Source organism: Solanum stenotomum, chromosome 7, assembly GCF_019186545.1.
Source record: "Solanum stenotomum isolate F172 chromosome 7, ASM1918654v1, whole genome shotgun sequence".
In the NCBI taxonomy this organism is placed as follows: Eukaryota; Viridiplantae; Streptophyta; class Magnoliopsida; order Solanales; family Solanaceae; genus Solanum; species Solanum stenotomum.
Window position 1 is genome coordinate 25,448,929 of NC_064288.1, and position 22,121 is coordinate 25,471,049.

At 34.1% G+C, this 22,121-nt stretch overlaps 1 pseudogene; it reads left to right on the forward strand.

The window, feature by feature from the left end:
* The first annotated feature begins 9,027 nt into the window (after positions 1-9,027).
* On the forward strand, positions 9,028-10,156 carry LOC125869778 (uncharacterized; annotated as a pseudogene).
* Positions 10,157-22,121: the final 11,965 nt, after the last annotated feature.

The following is a 22,121-nucleotide window of genomic DNA, read 5'->3' on the forward strand; positions in this document are numbered from 1 at the left end:
CATGTGCCCGAGAATTGCATCATCCGCATGTGCCTGAGATTGCATTGAGCCCGAGTTTGCATGTGCCCGAAGATTGCATTGTGCCCGGAGATTGCATTATGCCCGATATTGCATGTGCCCGAGAATTACATCATCTGCATGTGCCCGAAGATTGCATTGTGCCCGATATTGCATGTGCCCGAGAATTACATCATTGCATTGTGCCCGGTATTGCATGTGCCCGAGAATTACATCATTGCATGTGCCCGGAGATTGCATTGTGCCCGATATTGCATGTGCCCGAGAATTACATCATCTGCATGTGCCCGAGATTTGCATTGAGCCTGAGGTTGCATTGTGCCCGATATTGCATGTGCCCGAGATTGCATTGTGCTCGAGAATTGCATACGTCCGAACAAAAAAAACAAGCTACAAGTATCAATAGATGCCCGAATTACAGATACGCTTTCTTTACTCATTGCTCATATTCCTAAGGCGTCATGGTCTAAAGGCATCATTTTCCATGGCATGCGGACATCATATCATGGCCTAAAGATTTACTTTCTGCTTATTATGATCCAAAGGTGTCATAGTCTAAAGGCATCATTTTCATGGCCCGCAGACAACATTTCATGACCTGAGGATATAATTTTTGCATATCATGGCCCTAGACATCATAGCCTAAGACATCATTTTCATAGTCTTATGGCAAACATCATTGTCGATATGGGAAATTGCATCATGTTTACTTTTACCGTTTATTTGATATATCTGCTCTAATCACTTTATTTAATTATATTAGAAGCTACAGATTTGCAGAGACTGACATTTTGCAGGCAAGATCAATCTCCCTCTCGGCTACAATTATCGTGCTTACATCTATCGCAACAAAGGCCCTATCAATTTCTTCGCTACTCGTATTGCCGTTTTTCATTTAACCCTTGGCTACTCATATTACCGCTTCTCATCAAGATTCTACACTCTTAAACTGGAAATCTCTCTGTCATGCCTTTCTCGCTACTCTAATCTGATTCATTCAAGCCAATATCGTTCCCGTTCATATACTGTACGGCTCTTTCAATTCTTAGGAGTTTCATTTGCTCTTGAGTCTAGAACTACACACGACCTGATTCTCGTATAACCAGAGATATGTAGGCGGCTTAATACCAAAGTCTCGGTCGTACCCCTTTTCAACCTACATCATTTCAATTGATCCCACTAACATCTCTCGTCGGTCGGACAAAATCGGCTACTAAGTCAACGTTGGTTGCCCGACAATTCATCCTTCATTCCCAAGCAACCAAGGGGCAGCTGTTGACACCCAATTTTGACCAACCTTTAACCTTTTTAGAATGCTATTCGATTAAATACAAATTTTGGAAATATGTCGAGTTTAAAATTTTAGTCGATTTTGTCTAAAAATTATATATTTTGGTATGCTTGCTTTATAAAATTATCGCAAATATTAATAAAATATTTTAAAAATTATTAGTAAACCTCAAAATAATTCAAATGTTTTAAAATTCGAGTGACTTTAACTATAATAGTAGTAGTATTTTAATTGGATATCATCTCTTTAAATTTCCTCAAAATCATTTAACTTATAGCCTATTTTATTCTAATTCCTTTCAATTCTAGCCTATTCAATCCCAATTTTATTCCGATTATAGCCACTTTTCATTTCAATTTTAGCCACTTCAAATTCAATTCAACTTGATTTTAAAACTTTCATCTTTTAATCTCAACCGTCTATCTTTTAATCAAAACCTAAGATCAAATCCTAGCCCCTCATCTCTTATTAAATCAATGGATGAGATTGAATTTCCATCTTTCCTATTTCAACACTAAAAATACCCAAACCCTAAAAAATATTCATTCATCTCTCTTCTCCCTCTCCAACACAGATCAGCCGCCTCTCCTCTCAACTCCTCCGGCGATGGCGAGTTTCCGATGAGAACTAGAGGAGAGGGAGGCCGATCTCCTCTCCTCCTATCCTCTCCGCCTCTCTTCCTCTCTCCTCTTCTCCCTCGCTCCGTCTTTTTTTCTCCGGGCAGCAGCAATCGGAACAGTGCTCCGATCAGCAACTGCTCTAAGCAGCCGACAAGAGCTCCTCCAGCAGCAGCTCCGACGACCAGCAGCGATGGCGAAGGCCGCTCCGAGCAGCAGGCATCCAGCAGCTCCGGCGAAGCCAACAACCGCTAATCGCCTCTCCTTCTCTTTTCTCTCTTTTTCTCCGACGAAGAAGCAGCAGCGTGGAACCAGCAGGTGTTGGCCGCCTCTGCTCTATTTTCCGGTGGCCAGCAGCACTGGCAAGGACAGCCAGCAGCAAGCTCCGGCAGACATTTCTTTTGGATTTCAAGTGTATTTAACACGGATCTTTAACAGATCCGTCTAGGTTCGCTCCTCTTTCTCAATTATCATTTCTTTTCGTTTAACATCTTTCATTTTGTTTGAGCTTGGTGTGATTTTTACTTGTTTAAGTATATGGCAAAATCATATTCAAGCATGTTAGTATATTTTTTTTGGTGTGATATTTTATTTTTTATTTTGTTAAGTCTATGGAAAATTCATATTCAAGCATGGGTCCAAAGTGATGATACAAGCTGATGCATTTTTCATTTATACATATCTCTTATTCTTATATTTTTGTGAAAATGAAGTCGGTTCATGGCTTCTATTGTAATCTGCCTATTTGCTACTTCCTAACCGTAATCATGTCCTCCTTGTAATTTTCTAAATTTTTTTTTTGATTTTGTGTATTGTTAATCATTTATTTTGACTTGGAATGTCAATATATCTCTTTGCTATTTGCTTCTCTATAGATATTAGCATGCAATTGATTAGTAGGATTGCTTGGTTGTGATATGATTTTCCTCAAAGTCTAATCGTTTTCTCCTTAATTAATGTCGAAAGAATGAACTCTTGTTAGGCTGATTTTGTTTACTATTTAGAATTGCCTCCTTTGGTAAAACATGAAGTCCTTGCTAATAATATTGTAGTAGTTGATTTGGGGGCTGAATTATTTTCTATGTATTGGATTGTTGATAAAAAGTTTGGTTGACCTTACATGTTTATTTTATTGACTAATTTTAATTGATTTGTCTTGCCTTAATTAAGTTGGGAATATGTCTGACTTGATTATATTCGGTAAATCTCGGCTAATTAAAGAAATTGTTTGGACTGATTTGGTTTTTCCAGCAGCTCCGGCGAAGCCAACAACCGCTGATCGCCTCTCCTTCTCTTTTCTCTCTTTTTCTCCAACGAAGAAGCAGCAGCATGGAACCAGCAGGTGCTGTCCGCCTTTGCTCCATTTTCCAGTGGCCAGCAGCACTGGCAAGGACAGCCAGCAGCAAGCTCCGGCAGACATTTCTTTTGGATTTCAAGTGTATTTAAGATGAATATTTGACAGATCCGTCTAGGTTCGCTCCTCTTTCTCAATGATCATTTCTTTTCGTTTAACATCTTTCATTTTGTTTGAGCTTGGTGTGATTTTTACTTGTTTAAGTATATGGCAAAATCATATTCAAGCATGTTAGTATATTTTTTTTGGTGTGATGTTTTATTTTTATTTTGTTAAGTCTATGGCAAATTCAAATTCAAGCATGGGTCCAAAGTGATGATACAAGCTGATGCATTTTTCATTTATACATATCTCTTATTCTTATATTTTTGTGAAAATGAAGTCGGTTCATGGCTTCTATTGTAATCTGCCTATTTGCTACTTCCTAACCGTAATCATGTCCTCCTTGTAATTTTCTAATTTTTTTTTTGATTCCGTGTATTGTTAATCATTTATTTTGACTTGGAATGTCAATATATCTCTTTGCTATTTGCTTCTCTATAGATATTAGCATGCCGTTGATTAGTAGGATTGCTTGGTTGTGATATGATTTTCCTCAAAGTCTAATCGTTTTCTCCTTAATTAATGTCGAAAGAATGAACTCTTGTTAGGCTGATTTTGTTTACAATTTAGAATTGCCTCCTTTGGTAAAAAATGAAGTCCTTGCTAATAATATTGTAGTAGTTGATTTGGGGGCTGAATTATTTTCTATGTATTGAATTGTTGATAAAAAGTTTGGTAGACTTTACATGTTTATTTTATTGACTAATTTTAATTGATTTGTCTTGCCTTAATTAAGTTGGGAATATGTCTGACTTTATTATATTCGGTAAATCTCGGCTAATTAAAGAAATTGTTTGGACTGATTTGGTTTTTCCTTTTCTTAAAGGAAATTAATATTCTTGATTGATGCTTATTTGTCTACTTATGGTAATTTAACATTGGGTAAATATTTATTTCCAACCGGTTCTTGCACTATTGAAAACTCTTAATCATTACTTTGCCATATTTAGTTGCTCATTATTTGGAAAATAATTTTTTAAATAAGTCTGATTGGCTTTCCTTTGAAATAAGGAAAATAGCATATTGTTTGATTCCTTAAAATATTTAATTCCCTTATATATGCTCCTCTTATAATATATAAATAGGACTCCTCCCTTCATTATTCACTCACTCACATCCTAACTTGCTCACGCTTTACTCTTGAATACGAAAAAATATATTGCTCTCTACCCTTAAAAATTAAGTTTTCCGGTAAATCTACAAGCTCCTCTCTACTTGTTATTCTGCCGTGTTTGGGTCTAGATTAAGTGTGGATCTTCATTGCTGATTTCTTTTACTGCATAACTGGTTAGTATCCTTAATACATGTTTAATTTATGTTTCTACATCATCTTAGCCATCTTAAGTCTAAATTGGGTGTTAATAAATAAAAGGAAGCATTCGGGTAAGTTTCTGTCCCGTTCTTTCTCGATGTGTGATTGTATATTCTCCACAACTTGTTTACATCTTACATGCCTATATGTTACTTGTGTACATGAAATAATTAATATTATGTGTGTATCCATATTTTTTTATCATGTTACTATATTAAATTGTCTTTTACGTGTTCTTACTTGCCCGTATTTTTCATTATCCCCTCTAGCAGGTTTTGAGCTTAGAGTTCAAGGTGTTGAAGAGTCTCCTAGAAGCGATTTCCGGACGACACCATTATGTTTAAGTTTATTTGAATGGAAAATATTATTCATTTACTTTTAGTTTGTAATATTCGTATAACTCTAAAACTCTATATATATGATATAATTTGGGAGATCGTCTAAAGGGGGGAGGGGACTTACGTGCTAATTGCTATTTTACCGCCAACTTACTTGTTGATAGAGACATGCCTATAGGAGTGTGATTTAATCGTTTATTCATTCCTCGTGCTAAAATTTAATTAGAATAAAAGAGAGCTGGTTGATATTTTATTACTTAACTATCGTTTAAGTTGTAGACTAGTTCTATGTTAGCCACCTATTTAATGCTAACTAATTATATGCTAAAAATAACTAATAAATCTGTTGTAATATGCCCCTTAGCATATAATAATAATAATTAAAGTGTGACATTTACATGTTGATATATGTTGCTGTGTTTGGTGAATCACGACTCTCTTGTATAAAATGTATAAAAAATGATAAAATAGATAACTGATTTGCTTAATAATTTGTCTCGCCTTGGAAACGACTTGGACCCATGCTTGTAGGATTCTATTAGTCTTCCCGTACTCTATTTAAGGGTTTAATAATCTATTCATAAAGTTAGATTCCATGCCTATAGGATTTAATATTTGCAAAATCTGATTTAGAGTAGTGATTAATTGTTATCTTGTTTAGCTGACAACGTGCTAGTGTTTAGAGATCATGTTTAGGATGTATTAAGTAATTCTGGTAGTTCAGTTTAAAGAGTATTATACATCGGGGTATAGAAATCAGCATCTAGGTTTTTGATAAATACTCTTAGTATGCTATCTAAAATAAATAAATAAATCATGTCTATAGGATTTAAATAACCTTAGCATTATTGTGTGCAGTAATTTGTGTTAGGTTTAAATAATTATTCTTTTTTAGAATGTCATGTCTATAGGTGTTGTTTCAATTTTTAGTCACCTAGAAGTTATGTTCACATGTACTATTAATTAACTGCCAGCCTATTAATAATTGAGTTAATGACATAGTCTTACTACTAGTTTCCAGCATGTTAAATAATTAAAAAATAAAAAATTTGTTATGCATATTTACCGTCACTTTTAACAAAATGGTATGACATTATCATTTCTTGCCCCCCCACTCTTTAAAATAAAATTAATAGTCAGTTCCTGCATTTGTTTAAAATCAGTTACTTTAAATATGTACTACCTTGACTTTTCTGCCCAAATAAATAGTGCTCTGCATTAAAATAAGTTGTTTGGCTAAAAAATAAATAAATTAATAGCTCACTTTCAGCATGCTAAATTAAACAGCTCTAATTTTGCTGCCGCGTTAAACAGTTGCTGCATCTGCGATCGCTTTTCTGCTACAATTTAAAATCAACTAATTCTGGACTATGTCATATATTTCTACCCTATTGTCAATTAGTTAGTTTTTTATTATTTTCTGTTGCTTGCTCAAATGTTCGTATGCGCACACACTTTGCATGCGACCTTCACTTTATATGTGTTTGCTAGCATGTTTAAATTAAAATCTAGAGGCCAAAATGAGACCCTACATGCTAAATGCTCATCCAAAGTGTTTGACTTGGTGTCTAGGTGGGCCTATTATTTTTTATTTTGTCTAAATTCACCCTAATAGCAGTCCAATGCCTCTTGGACCTTATGTGGGGATGCTAGACACCTTTTATAGACGAAAAACATGCGGTGGTAGGGTAGGGGTAGTCTAGGCCCTATGGATATGATGACATCGACTCGATCTAAATGACAAACCTTGGTTTTGTCTGTCCCTACGAGAAGCCGACCGAAATAAAGAAAAGTCGAGTGCTGATCCTAAAGTCCTTCGGAGTCTCCCTTTCCTTTTGTCCCTTTATCTGTTTATAATTATATTTATTTGGGGTAGTTTAATTAAAATAAAATTGGTTTGCTTATTTAATTGTGCAAATTTATATCTCCTTGCTCATCTCTCTATTTATTGTGTAATATTTATTTATTATATTATCATTTAGTCTCGCATGCCTAGCTAATTAATTAAAATAACTAAAATGTCCTAAATTGCTTAATTTCATGTTGTCACCTAGCCATGCATGATAAACTAATTAAAGTGATTTAAATGCCCTTATTTGTTTAATATTATTTATCACTTAGTAACCATGTTAATAAAATAAATAATAAATGAAGTGACCATACTTGCTATTTGTAACCCCCATATATTGCATGAGACACGGCCGGGACCCACATTTGTGGACCTTGAGGGATGCCTAACACCTTCCCCTCGAGATAACTCGAACCCTTACCCGATCTCTGGATCGTTGACCTTAGCTAACTTAGTTAGGTTAGATAGGTGCCCTAACGCGCCTTAATTCGTTAGGTGGCGACTCTTCATCACCCAAAACCCAAAAGAGTTGTTAAGTCGTGCACCAGAACCCTTTTTTGAGAAAAACGGAGCGCGACAATCAACTATGACACTTAGCTAGTGGCAAACAACAAACACATGAACCAATGTCAACAACACTAAAGTAAGTACATAATCAGTCAACAATATCAAGATCACACATAAGGACTCATGCCTCCAAACCAAACTAATTTGGGAATTGAGTACTTTGAGATTGAGTACGTTAAGTTAATTCAATATCTTTTTCCTTTAATGTTACCGTGTCGGTACGTGACACTCCGATCCAATAATACCGTGTCGAAACGTGACACTCCGATCCAATTATATCGTGTCGGAACGTGACACTCCGATCCAATAATACCGTGTCGGAACGTGACACTCCGATCCAATTATACCGTGTCGGAACATGACACTCTGATCCAATTATACCGTGTCGAAACGTGACACTCCGATCCAATTATATCATTAATTTATCATTTATTATCACCACTTTTTAATTCATTAATAATATTTCATCAAGCCTTCTTTATTCAAGGCATCACTTCGATAGAGAGGGTTCAAGATTATAAATTCCACGGTCTCAAGATTTCAGACCAATCACAAACCACACAACCAAGCTACACAATCACACAAACAAGGAACTTCACAATATCATTCAATGCATATCAATCACTATGAAGAAGAGTATATCTATCAAATAGAATAAACGAAAAAGGGCCAAAAATACCCCTGTACTATCCGAAAAGGTTTAAATACTCCTCATCCACCTATTGGGTTCAAAATACCCCTCAGTTGACCTTTTTGATCCACTATTACCCTTTAAACTAACAACCTTATATTTTTTAATTATTATTATTATTAATTATTACATAGTGTCTTTCTATTGGTTAAAGTAAATTCTAACCCACCAAACTTTCTCCTACCCACCAACCCGACCCATATTGACATCCCTGACCCAAACCCAATTAAAAAGATCCATCATAAATAAAAAAAATTGAATCATCTCATCTTCCCTAAACCTAATAACCTATTTTTCTTCATTTCCTTCTTATTAACCAATTTCAAGATCAATTTCACCTGAAATGGCTTAGATTTTCAGTGCAATACTTTGTTGAAGTTCAAGGGATTCAAGTTGGAGCATTGAATTTTGAAGTCTTCTCTCTTCTAAGTAGGTCATTTTTTCATTTTCATGGTTTAGGGTTTCTGAAATTTTCATGTAGTGTTACTCTCGATTATTTTGAATGTTTTTACGTCTTTCTTTACTTAGTTCTCGACTTTTAATGGTCCCTTTTCAATTGTTATTATCTGAACTTTGATTTTTAATATTTCTTTATATTGTGTTTAGTTATTGATATGGTGTATTCTCTTTCTCTTTTGCAATAGTTTATTCAAAAAAATATTTTGTTTATTAATCTATAGTTTGTTGTGGACCCTTTCTCTTATTTTTGTCTGTATTTTAGGGTAATAAATATTGTCGTCTTTAAACTATTCTTTGAATGATGTTGATGGGTCCCTTTTCTTGTTTTTTTATATACTCTTTTTGAAGAATGATTAAGAAGGTCGATTTGGTGTTTAACTATGGAGGCAAGTGGGTGTTGAAACCTGAAGTGATGTATCGTTGAAGCACATGATGCAAGATTTTGATGCGGATTTACTATCTTACATAGATATTAGCGCAGAGTATACTGAAAAGTTAGGTTTCAGTAAGGGCAGGTTAGTAAATGGGCCTTCTGGTAGATACTTTTTGATTGAGAATGATGCATGCATTATAGCACTACAATCTTTATTGTGTACCGAGTTCAGTGAGCTTCAACTATAAGTTCTGGATGAGAATGAATTATTTGTTCCATCTCCAGGCATTATATCATTGCAACACTTATTGTCTAACCAAGTCAGTGAGCTTCAATTATATGCTATAGATGAAGGTGAACTACCTGTCTCTACTTCTAACATCATTGATCAAAATGAGCATCATAATATTGTGGTAGATGTTGGAACAGATTGTGATTCATCTGATGAGGAGAAAAATGTTGGACTTAACTCTAGTGATCGTGACAGTGAAGAATTAGAACTCTTTAGAAAGGAAAGAACTCAAGATGTTAATGAAAAGCTTGACAAGTTTTTACACATGGAAAAAGGCATAAGTTTTAAAGATTTGTTTGAAGCTAAAAGGGTTGTGGGATTCTATGCAGTTGCTAAAAAGGTTGGTCATAAAGTAAAACAATCGAACACTACTAGACTTAGATATGTATGTGATACTAGATGCCCTTTTGTGTGCTTGATATCTAAGGATAATAAAGATCAAGGATTTAAAATCAAGACTTTGGAGACAAAACATAAATGTGATCCAGCATTTCATAATAAAAGAGTTACTCCCGATATTTTAGCACATTATTCAAGAACAAAGTCCAAAATGATCCTAAGTACAAAATCAAACAAATGAGGGTGGATGTGGATCAGAAATTTAAACTGAATATTAGTTATTCTAAGATGAAGAGAGTTAAGAAACTTGCCTTAGAGGAATTAGAGGGTAGTTTCATTGATGATTTCAATAGGTTAGAGGCTTATGCTCAAGAATAGAGGGATAGTAATCCTGGTACAGATGTGGTTATAAACATATCAAAACATGCTTTGACAGAAGGAAAAAGGAGATTTTTGAGAATGTATGTGTGCTTTCAAGCTTTGAAAAGTGGTTGGAAAGTAGGATTGAGGCCTTTAATAGGTTTGGATGGCACATTTTTGAAAGGAAAATGTAAGGGAATTTTACTGATTGCTATGGCACAAGATTCAGCAAAACACTTTTATCTTGCTTGGGCCGTGGTAGATAAAGAAACAAATAGAACATAGAAGTGGTTTATGGAGCTATTGAGATCTTCTTTATTGTTAAGGGAGGGTGAAGGAGTTACATTTATATCAGACATGCAAAAGGTTATAGATTCTCAACTTAATTTATATTTGTGTTGTAAGTTTTTTTAATTACTAATCTTATCTTATTTACTTAACTGTTTGGATATTATAGGGGTTGATTGGTGTTGTTGATGATGTACTTCCTAAATCACATCACACACCAGACATATAGAAGCTAACTGGAGTAAGAACTGGAGGGGTGTACTAATGAAAAAATTAATGTGGTAGTGTGCTTGGAGCACTTATGGAGAAGAGTCCAATGACCAATTGACAACTTTAGGGACTGTTTCTGAAATGGCTGCCAAAGAACCAATAGGCCACCCATCCCAAAAATGGTGTAGAGCTTATTTTGACACCAAATGCAAGAATCAAATGGTTGACAACAACTTTACAGAATCATTCAATAAATGGATTTTAAAGGCAAGACACAAACCAATTATCAAGATGTTGGAAGAGACTAGAGTCAAGGTATTTAACTATTACTTTGTCTTTGATAAAAAAAATTCATTATTAGAGTTTTTGTCACTTATATTACGATCAATTTTCTGTATTTATAACATTGATGTGTATAAAATTTTAAGCACACTATGTCATTACTTTACCTATGTTGCTCGGACTCATCAAAAATGCTAACGAGTGCATGTTGAATTCTCTAAAAATAGTGTATTTTTAGAGAATTCGACATGAATGTGGCATCGAAAGTGAAGAGTCCGTACAACTTAGATTTTTATAGATTTGTAAGCACAACTTTAACTTCTTTCTCCAACTTGTGCTTCACTGTGCATTTTTTCCTTTTTCCAGTATTGTGTCACAAACTTAGAAAACATCTCAAGAATAAATTTTAACATCATTGCTATCTTGTTTTGGTTGTCATTTACATTAGCTGGTGGAAAGTAGATAGATGTCATCATTTCTCGGGTTGCTAGAAGTTGCAACGCATTGATCACCTTCACATCACTAAATTGCCTAATCTAGCTTACAATTCTAATTACACTAAACTGATTTTGTGCATATTTGAAATTTAAATCTCAAAAAAGTATATCAAAACTGCTACCAGGTAGGCAAAGATATTTCTTGTTAGAATTATGTTATATTTTTGTTAATTATGGATTTTTCATTGTTTGAAAGGTAATGAAATTACTGAAAGATCGTGAGGAGGAATGTAGGAATTGGAGAGATGAAATCAGTCCATATGCCAAGGATTTGCTGACTGATTACAGAGAAATAGCACAAGGGTGTGAAATTCATTTTAATGGAGACTTTGGATATGAAGTGCATGAAGGTGAAGACAAGCATGCCGTCAATCTTCAATTAAAGAGGTGCACATGCAGGGTATGGGATTTGACAGGAATACCATGTTCCCATGCCATCAAAGCTTTGATTTACCAGGTAAAAAAAACCCGATGAGCAAGGTGCATTGGTGGTATTCAAAGGAAGCTTACATGTTAGTTTATATGCATAAACTACAACCAGTTAGAGGTGAAAAATTCTGGAAAATGAAACCAGAACATGCAATGGAACCACCGGAAATACATAAAATGGTTGGTAGACCAAAGTTGAAAAGAAAGAGAGAGAAGGACGAGGCAAGGAAGAGAGAGGGGGCTTGGTCATCTTCAAGAAAAGGACTTTTAATGACATGTGGATATTGTTGTAACAGAGGTCACAACATCAAAACTTGTCCTTTGGTAAAATATTTTTACTTTTAAATGCTTATAAACTGAAACATTCTTAATTTTATTGCTTGTTTGATTCGGTGAAATATTCATGGTTGTTTTTGCAGGTGAATGAGAAGATAAAGAATATGGGTGAAGGATCTTTCCAGAAAGTGCAAGATGTGACCTTAACAACATCACACGAGAGTCAAACTACTGAACAAGAACAACAATTTGCTCAACCTTCAACCATTGGTGATGATGAATGGGAAGGTGAAGAGGAAGATGAAGATGAAGACGGCCAGCCAATTTTGAGGCCGGAGGTGGTATCTGAAGAAAGGACTAGGCTTCAACAAAAAAAATTACAACGAAGACCAATTGGTACTAGAAAAATTAGCTTCAATGGAGATGAATTTGGTGTCGTGAAGCCTACCAATCTGCCTTATTCACCAAAGAAAGTGACCTGGAAAGGCAAGTCAATGACCTCAAACCAGTTGGTTGTAGAGAAGGAAAAAAGAGTTGGTAAATTGAAGACTAAGAAGGCAAGATTAGAGAAGAAATGACCAACGTTTAGGAAATGTACATATTTTTGCGGTGACTAATTCAAGAATTTGCTAATTTTGTATTGATTCATCCTTAATAATTTTTGTTATGCTCAACATAGGGTGAAGTACATTGTGAATTTGTGGATAAACACGTCTTGCATATTTCAGCTTACTTTTGTATGAACAGAATATTCAGAAATGTATTGCAATGGCTAGATATTGTTAATGTGCACCATTTACTACCCCTCATAACTTATATCATAGTTTGTTGGTTAATGTGTAACTTCAATAAGTTTAACTAAAACACTTCTATTAACTTATTCAAGTACTCCGAAAGTGCTTAAAAGTTATTTTAGCTTAAAACACTTAAAATAAGTCAATTTTATTGTGTCATTGATACAAATAAGAATTTGTCAATTTGTTGGTTAATTTGAAAAGACGAGTAGTTGACTGCAGAATCATGCCAGGCCAGCCAGATCAAGAATAATTCTAAAGCACCACAATAGATACTACACAATGCTGCCACAAAATGACTTTACACTTCCGGAAAAATAAAATTTAAGTTTCAAAGCTATTCTTATAGTTGTTAAACACGAGAAATTCACCAAACTATAAAATTGTAAAAGCATTGAAGAATAACAAATCTAATTAGAATAAAAATAGCTTCAAATCTAACACCTAAACTCGATCAAACAGTACCTAAATTCTACCAAAAACTACACAAAAACTATAAAGAAAAAACAGCAACAAGAACTCAACTAAAGTGCATGCACCATTATGAGATAAAAAAAACTGATCCAAAAATGAACACAAAATTGATCCTAATTCACTTCATTAGCAACGAAATACATTACAATGAAGCTTGCGAACTAAACACAATTTCGCTACAATACCAACAATAATAGAAATTACAATTAAGAACATTACACTAACTAGACACCATCAACAATTTTTCATATCACAAACTTATCTAGAGAAAAGTAACAAAAACAACAACTTTAAGACATCATCTTCAAAGAAAAAAAAACCATGACCATAGCACAATCTTCCTCCATCGCTTGTCTTCGAACTCCAAATTTGAAACTTTCTCCTCAAGGTATTACATAATTCAAATTTGTCAATTTAGACATATCATTCATGTCTTCCTTAACATGTTGCGTTTTTAACAAATGATATCCAATGATTTTTTTTAATGTGAATAAACACTATCACATGAGATGGAAATTGATTTTTATCTTGCCATTCTCAATAACGACAACCATTCGTCGTCTCATAGCGACAACAAACCTACGACCATCGTTTTAGGTTTCACAGCAGTAAAAAAGTTGGCAACCATTCAAGACTCTCCTACATCACAATAAGTAACAAAAGAAGATTTAGATATTTGAATGAAACGAAGAAGACTTCAAAATTCAATGCTCCAACTTGAATCCCTCAACTTCAATAAATTATTGCACTGAAAATCTAATCCATTTTGGGTGAAATTGATCTTGAAATTGCTTAATAAGAAAAGGAAAAAAGAAGAAAAATAGGATATTAGGTTTAGGGGAGAGGAGATAATCCAATTTTTTTAATTGGGTTTGGGTCAGGGATGTCAATATGGGTCGGGTTGAGTGGGTAGAAGAAAGTTTGGTGGGTTGGAATTTACTTTAACCAATAGAAAGACGCCACGCAATAATTAATAATAATAATAATAATTAAAAAATATAAGGTTGTTAGTTTAAAGGGTAATAGTGCACCAAAAAGGTTGATTGAGGGGTATTTTTAACCCAATAGGTGGATGAGGGGTATTTTTTAAACTTTCGAATAGTACAGGGATATTTTTGGCCCTTTTCCGTAGAATAAACCATAACCTACCTTCACCGAAGAACCGAAGTCAAGCAAACTACTTCTCCAATACTTTTCCTTTCCCCAATGCCTCCGAACCTTTTCAATCTATTAAACATGCATAATTTATAAGTAAGCGAGTTCATAGACACACACATTACAATATGTCTAGCCTAGACCCAAAAACTCACCCAAATCTATAATCACTTTCCTAAAGTTCAATCCTAAGGATAAATCTCAATTTCTCCAATTATCATAGCTTTGATGATATTCAAATTATATCCTACACTTAATATTTAATTACATATCTCAATATATACTTGAGTCATAGCAAGATAAATATAGAAACATTTACGTAATTACTACTAACAGTAACCCCAACTGCGAACAAAAAAAATAATCGAGAAAACAATTTAACAGCCCCGTGATTCAATCCAATTTTAACATGTAAGTATTGACGTGTGCTACCTATCATTACTCTGTTTGGCCTAACTTTTCTCTCAACCTGCACCTGACAACAATTCCTACACATATGCCCATTTAACTCTCCCACTTTAGAATATAATAACATTAGGTAATTAAAGTTCATTCTACCTAAAACCTGACCAATCATCACGCCTCCACTTTGCCCTTTCCAATTTTCCAATCACCTTTTATATTTGTCCATTAGCGCATAACAGTAACAATTTCAACTATATATATTTTCTCCTCCAATTCACTCCTTAAAATCAATAATCAATAATCTGCCACATATTATTTTAGTACTTCACAATAAGTATAAGTAAATCAATAATGGACAGGGAGACAAGTTTGTCTCCACCGACCTATCAGAAATACGCTATGACCCCTTAAATTGCAGCTCCCGATCTTTAATCATCTTCCACTATTAGACATGAGCAATCACTAATGCTAATTCAATCAAAATACTCACAATTTATATGCTAAGACGAATTAAAGTTAAGGGGTTACCTGAAGCTGTCCTTTCGATATTTCTCTATCACCGTGCGGCTCTTTTCTTTAATTTTCTTCTTTTCTACAGATCAATTATTATCCTAATTGTATACCTTAAAATTATAAAAATTGTGAAAGTGACCCACTATTAATTTTAAGGTTTCTTCTTTAACCACCAACTAAAGTAATTACTAAAACTACCTCACTAAATTCATAAATATAGTTACGAATAGTCCAAAATACTCATTTAGAATCTATCAAAAAGTATTTTATGAAATAAAAAGCTCTAGTACTCAAAACAACCAAATGGATCGTTACATTAGATACCAATTTACCCATCGTTCGTCTTCGAATGATCAAAAGAAGGTTAGGTTAAGAAAGGGTAGTTGTCTCAACAATTCCTTCAAAATATTAGTACCCAAGGTCTCATATCAAAAGTATCAAACCAACCAATTGAAAATCTACACCTCCTCCCATACAATGCCTCAAATGGGGTCATCTCAATACTCTAATGATAACTGTTGTTGTATGTAAACTCAACTAACAACAAAACTATTCCCAAGTGGACTCTTCAACTGACCGATTCTTCCACTAGACCTTGACACAACCACCAGGACAAATATTTTCTAACATAACCATGATAAAATCCTGAATCAATATTGGTTACAACCAGGAGTGAACCCAAACCAACCACCACACACTCGTAATTCATCAACCATCACAAAACTTATCAAGATTACATCCTCACAACATAATATTTTTTTCGAGCTTAAGCTATAAAAATATGATCTTTAGACATCAAGTAATCATCAAGTAAAATCAAACTCATCTGATCCAAAAATGGAAAATGATTAAGTAACCACCATCGAGTGATACACCCAAGCATACAGAACCTCTAACAACACTGTCGAAATGCTAGATTAGTAGTTATTATAGACAAACCTTAAGAATGACAAAACTAGACACAATGGTCCCCACATTCAATCATACATAGCCAAAACATGATACCAATGATGAGATAAATCTTTAGTCTATCGAACAACTGCAAATTTTCATGGTAGCTCTCCTATAAATTCTCATAAGCAAAGTTGTGCATGTTGAATCACTAGTATACTTCAACTATCCCAAACAACACCAAATCTTCCATAACTGGAATGAACAAGTCTAACCAAGGATGCCACCCTACCAAGAGGACAATCATAGAATCGATACACCCGATCCACTACTAGGGACTCACCCATAGAAGCGAAAACACACACGGACGTAGAAAGTGAATCATACTCTAAACCACGCCCATAATGAAGTAGTTGGTCACATAAGAATGTACATAACTAAGGTCGAATAACTCTAGATACTCTTTCCATAGTGCCCATATCAAACATTTTCATTCATCTGACTCTATCTCTTTTATTTTCTAGCTACCACAATCACCAATTTAGTCCCTATTATAATTGCACACACACTTGGTTTATCGAACTCCACATCCACTGAATTCAACACTCTTAATACTAACAAAACATCATAACCACATCAATCATCTACCTTACTCCCAAACCATCATTAGTATCAAAGTATTCTTATCAAATATATGTTCAAACTATGTCTATCTCTCTTTTTATTTAAGCATTTCATGACAAATACGAGTCCCAAACAAGGCCAATAGCACTAATTTCAAATTTGATAGTACCTTTCCATCGAGATAAAACTATTAAATCACACTCAAAGTCAACTTCACACCACTTCCACATACCATGCCTTAGCTACCATTCTAAACCATCACATACCTCATGCCAACACTTAGGGAAATTCTTGGTCACTCAAATTATTTTGTATACTATACGCTCATAACCTCTATTCAGCATCAAATGTTTATGTAACGCATCATAACATTCTATGTAGTCCCATCAATAGAGTAGTATTAATCCAACTCTAAATTCTTAATAACCATGTAGAATTATATCTCACCTCGTACATCATTCTTAAGTCATCTTTCATAATTTGAGCAATCTAACTCCACGTAAAACTCTAAATTTTCCATACCTCACTATTTGTCATCCAAACCAAAACTCAATCTTTATAAAATCGATGATAAACTCAAAGTATATCTGTACCGAACTAGTTCACATCTCATAGTCATATCTAAACTCATACGCAAAAATCAATACAACCTTCAACTACACCCCAAGGGTTTATACGAGAGGTCTTATTCCTTCATTTTTCTCAAATTCTTCCCATGGTGCAAAATTCTAAATATCTCGACCCTTCAATATATCAGACTCTTGTTTCTCTAGCTCGCTTACCGATCTCATCATTTTACCAACAACCCATGACGTTTTACTTCACACTCTAGATCAAAACTCTGAGGGAAACCCTTCTTTAGATCATTTAACAATCAAAAGTAACAAACTTTATGGTCCAAAACATGCATAAGTTCTTTCACATGCTCAATACCGAGGCAATCGATCATTTCTTAACTTACCAATTCATATCTTAACAAAACATATCACCATATATGTAGACATAAAATGAAAAAAAAATTAATTGTAAATTCAATTGTGTAACTCAATCCTCTTATCTATCAACATTAGCTCATACATTGAAGATTTTTAGGAATTCATGTATCTTAGCTTATCATTGATTGCCTCTTCATAGATCTTATCATATCCTTCGCTAAAAATCCAATAGTACTCATTACTGAACTCGAAACCACAAAAGAACTTATCGTCACACTCGAGTTGAACATATGTACACTCTTTTCTCCAGTCTTTTCCAATTGTTTTTAACCAATATGATGAACACGTGACACTATTACCATAACCAGAGCAAAACAGATGAAATCATGCGTTCTCAACTCCTCTGAAGATACCTCTTTACCCCTTACAATTAGAGAAAAAATATTTTTGCTCTCACCTCTTTCTAAAGGTTACCCTACATTCCATTAATTATTATTTATTTCTTTATTTATGACTCTATCTCCTTTAAATTCTATTCGAGCAGTGTCCCAACATCTCTCAAAACTTTCCATACAATCACTTTACTCACTGAATAGTAGAAAATCACAACCTTAGATACTCACAAGTCATTATTATCATACAAAATTTGTTTAACCAACAATTTGTATTCTATAGTTGCATCTCAATCACAATTCATCACAAACTATTATTACCATCATGCTCAGTTAGTCATTGTCATCACCACAAGGTCAACCTTTTCATTTATATGACACCTCAAACTAGTTATACCAATCAAATCCAAAGGACTAACTTAATCATATACACACTTTCTTACTAAAATCTTCAATTGCATTCACCCAAGTATACTCACTGGGAATTTCTTTACCCATAAACTAGTCATTCCGGTATCAATCCACTCTTTTAGAGCTTATGATAAAATCATCAATCCTCATTTAAAATCCTCAAGATACACTTCATAACCTAAATGCACTAATACCATACTAAAGATCTACCACTAAAATATTCCCTAAAACAATGCTTAACCCCACCGTCCATAGTAATAGGTTAGTTGGTTTCTCAAATGTGAATGCAACACTGAATCTCATTATTTGATCATGTCGTACAATTGATAACTCCTTAAGTTGTTAGTATTCTCATTTGACAATCGACATATTCGTTTCCACATAACCCTAGTACTACCATACCATGAAAGTCCGTTCGATACCTTAGTAGAATACATCATGCCTATCGATAAGATCGTACCCAACAGCCCACACATTTCTAGCCATTGAATAGCTGCAAAACATTACCAAATCTGTTATGTCTTTAGCCCAAACAATTTGCATTCTTTCTCAGATCAGGTCGATAACAAAAGTAACACACTTCATATATCTAACCAAGTAAGCATTGGTACTATTGTAGTAGTCTTATCATGACCCTCTTTAACATAAAATAAATCCCTGAAATCGTAGTAAAGATTCTAACCTCAATTGGCGCAACCTAATTTCATCATTCGCTAAACAACCCATACATGTTGTGAAAACTTTACTAACTATATTTTCCAAAGTAATGGTGTTCATTATCTAGTCGTCCCTTATGAAGTTTCTTGAATATTGTCACCTTGGCAAATTCATCTGACTTCACCCCCTCTACCTCCATCACATAATCAACTTCCTGAAAAGATTTTGCTAAAGCAACCACATATAAAGCTTGAATATGCAACTCTTACCTTATCTAATAGTTCTCCCCACTATATTCATTTTATGAAGCAGCTCAAAACAATCAACAATGAAAGCATAAGCATCTTCATAATCAATACCCATGAAGAATGAGGGTTTCAACTTTATGAACTTAATAAAAAAAATCATGTTGATCACTAGCCATTACAGTCCCTGTAGTTAATTGAGAAAATATATTTATTTCCAAGGACACATTTTTTTTCTTCTAGTGTTGTTGTTTCAACTTCTAATACTCTAGTACTAACCATATTTGAAATAGAGTGAAGAAGTTCTGTTGACACACAATTTTGACTGACCTTTAACCCTTTGTGGGAATGTTATTCAATTAAATACGTATTTTAAAATATATTTCGAGTTTAAAAGTTTAGTCGATTTTGTCTAAAATAATATATTTTAGTATGCATGTTTTATAAAAATTAATGTGAATACTATTAAAATATTTTTAAAATTATCAGTAAAACTCGAAGTAATTCAAATGTTTTAAAAATTTAAGTACTTTTAATTATAATATTTTGTAGTATTTTAATTGGATAGCATTTCTTTAAATTCCCTCAAAATCATTTAAATTTTAGCCGATGTTATTCTAATTCCTTTCAATTCTAGCCTATTCAATTTCAATTGTATTTCAATAGTAACCACCCTTTTATTTCAATTTTAGCCAATTTTATTGCAATTTTGCCCATTCCAATCCTCAAACCCATCTGATTTGAGATTTTCTCTATTAATCTCGACCGTCCATCTTTTAGTTAAAATCTAAGATTGAATCCTGATCATACATATCAATCAAATCAACGGACGAGATCAATTATTCTAACTCTTTCCTATTTTAATCTAAAAAGAGCTAACCCTATGGGGATTCTATTCTCTCCTCTCCTCTCTAAACCCGCCGCCTCTTCTCCTCCCCTTCCCCTTCGTCCTCTCCGTCTTCTGGCGAAGCCAGCAGCCACTGGCCGCCATCGTTTCTCTCTTTCTCCCTCTTCTCTTCTTCCCCTTGCCTCTCTCTCTTCTTCTCCTCCTTTTTTCCGGCGAGGGAAGCAGTCGGACAGCAACTCCAGCGAGCAGCACCAGCGAGGGAAGCAGTCACCAGCGAAACTCCATGCGAAGCGAACAGCAACCCCGATTCCGCAGGCAGCAGCTCCAACCAGCGAAAAAAAATAGCAGCAGCTGCACGGAGACATCGAGCTCCGGCAATGCAGTGAGTCCGGCGAGCCTCCTTTCTTCTCTGCTCGATTCTTCCGGTAAAGTTCTGAGGTTTTTAAATTTGTTGAAGACGGATCTTAACCGATCCGTCCAGGTACTCTCTTTTATTTGATTATTACTTTTAAAACAAATTTTGGCTAGTTTGATTTATTAAATTTTCATTTTGTATGCTTGCTTTATGTAAATGAAAATCATTTGGACTAGTTATTGTTTTTTGATGTCGAGCATGCATTTCTTTGTGATGGTATGATTCCTTGAATTTGTATTGTTCTAGCCATGTTAAAGTATTATTGAAGTTGTTAGAATGTCATTATTTCTCTTCGTTATCTGCTACTTTGTAGACACTAATATGTCCTTGATTTCATCTTATCATTCTTACCAATTTTCTGATTATGGTAAATTATTACATGTGAGAATATTGCTTTGGGAAGATCATATTTTGTCTTAAATAATTATATCTGTTTGCTTGAATATATCAATTTACTGTCTAAAATCATTCTATTTGCCTGTTTTACATTTCTGACTAAGGTTGATTGATTTTCTTTACCTTAATTAAATAGGACTGATTTTATGTGATTATATTTGGTAATGTTTGATTGATATGATTCTCTTAGTAAGGAAATAATTTCTCCATAATTGCTCTTAATTGATTCTTTTCCTTTGAAATTGTGCCCTCTCCTCTACTATAAAACAAGACCTCTGTTTCATTTCTTAAGGACGTTTTAACAGACCCATACAAACCCTCTCACTCTTACACACTCTTACACACTCTACACTCACCTCTACAAATTCTGACATTGCTCATACTTGAATACTAAAAAATATATATTGCTCTCTCTACTTTTAAAAGAATTAAGATTCCGGTAAACATTCTAAGTGCTGCTTTACTTGGTTTTGTTGTGTTCGGGTTTAGTATAGAATCAAATCGAGTCTTCATTGCTGATAAATAATTCTGCATAACTGGTTAGTTCCTTTCATTAGTTTAATCTTCTTCTTTTTTTTGCATTGTTTGGTTGAAATAAATAAAAGGAAGCATTCGGGTTAGTTTCCTTATCCCTTATCCTGATGTGTGATTTTACATGACTTGGTGAAATTCGTGTGTTTGATGTGAATAACTTTTATGTTTTCTATCTATTAGTTATTATTATGCTATGATCTTGTGTTGGGTGTTATTCTATTATACAGGTTTTGAACTTGAAGTTCAAGTTGAAGAGTTGCCATGAGACGAGATTTTTATTTAATTTTTTGTATTTCGAATTCGTATTTATTATTTATTTTGGTTTGTAATATTTGTATAACTCTTGGACTCTCTATATATATGATGTATTTGGGGGATCGCCTAAAGGGGGGAGGGGAATTACGTGCTACTTGTTTATTTATTTTTATTGCAACTTATTTGTGTTTGAAAGCATGCTTATAAGATTGTGACTTGTTTGATAGTCCGTAT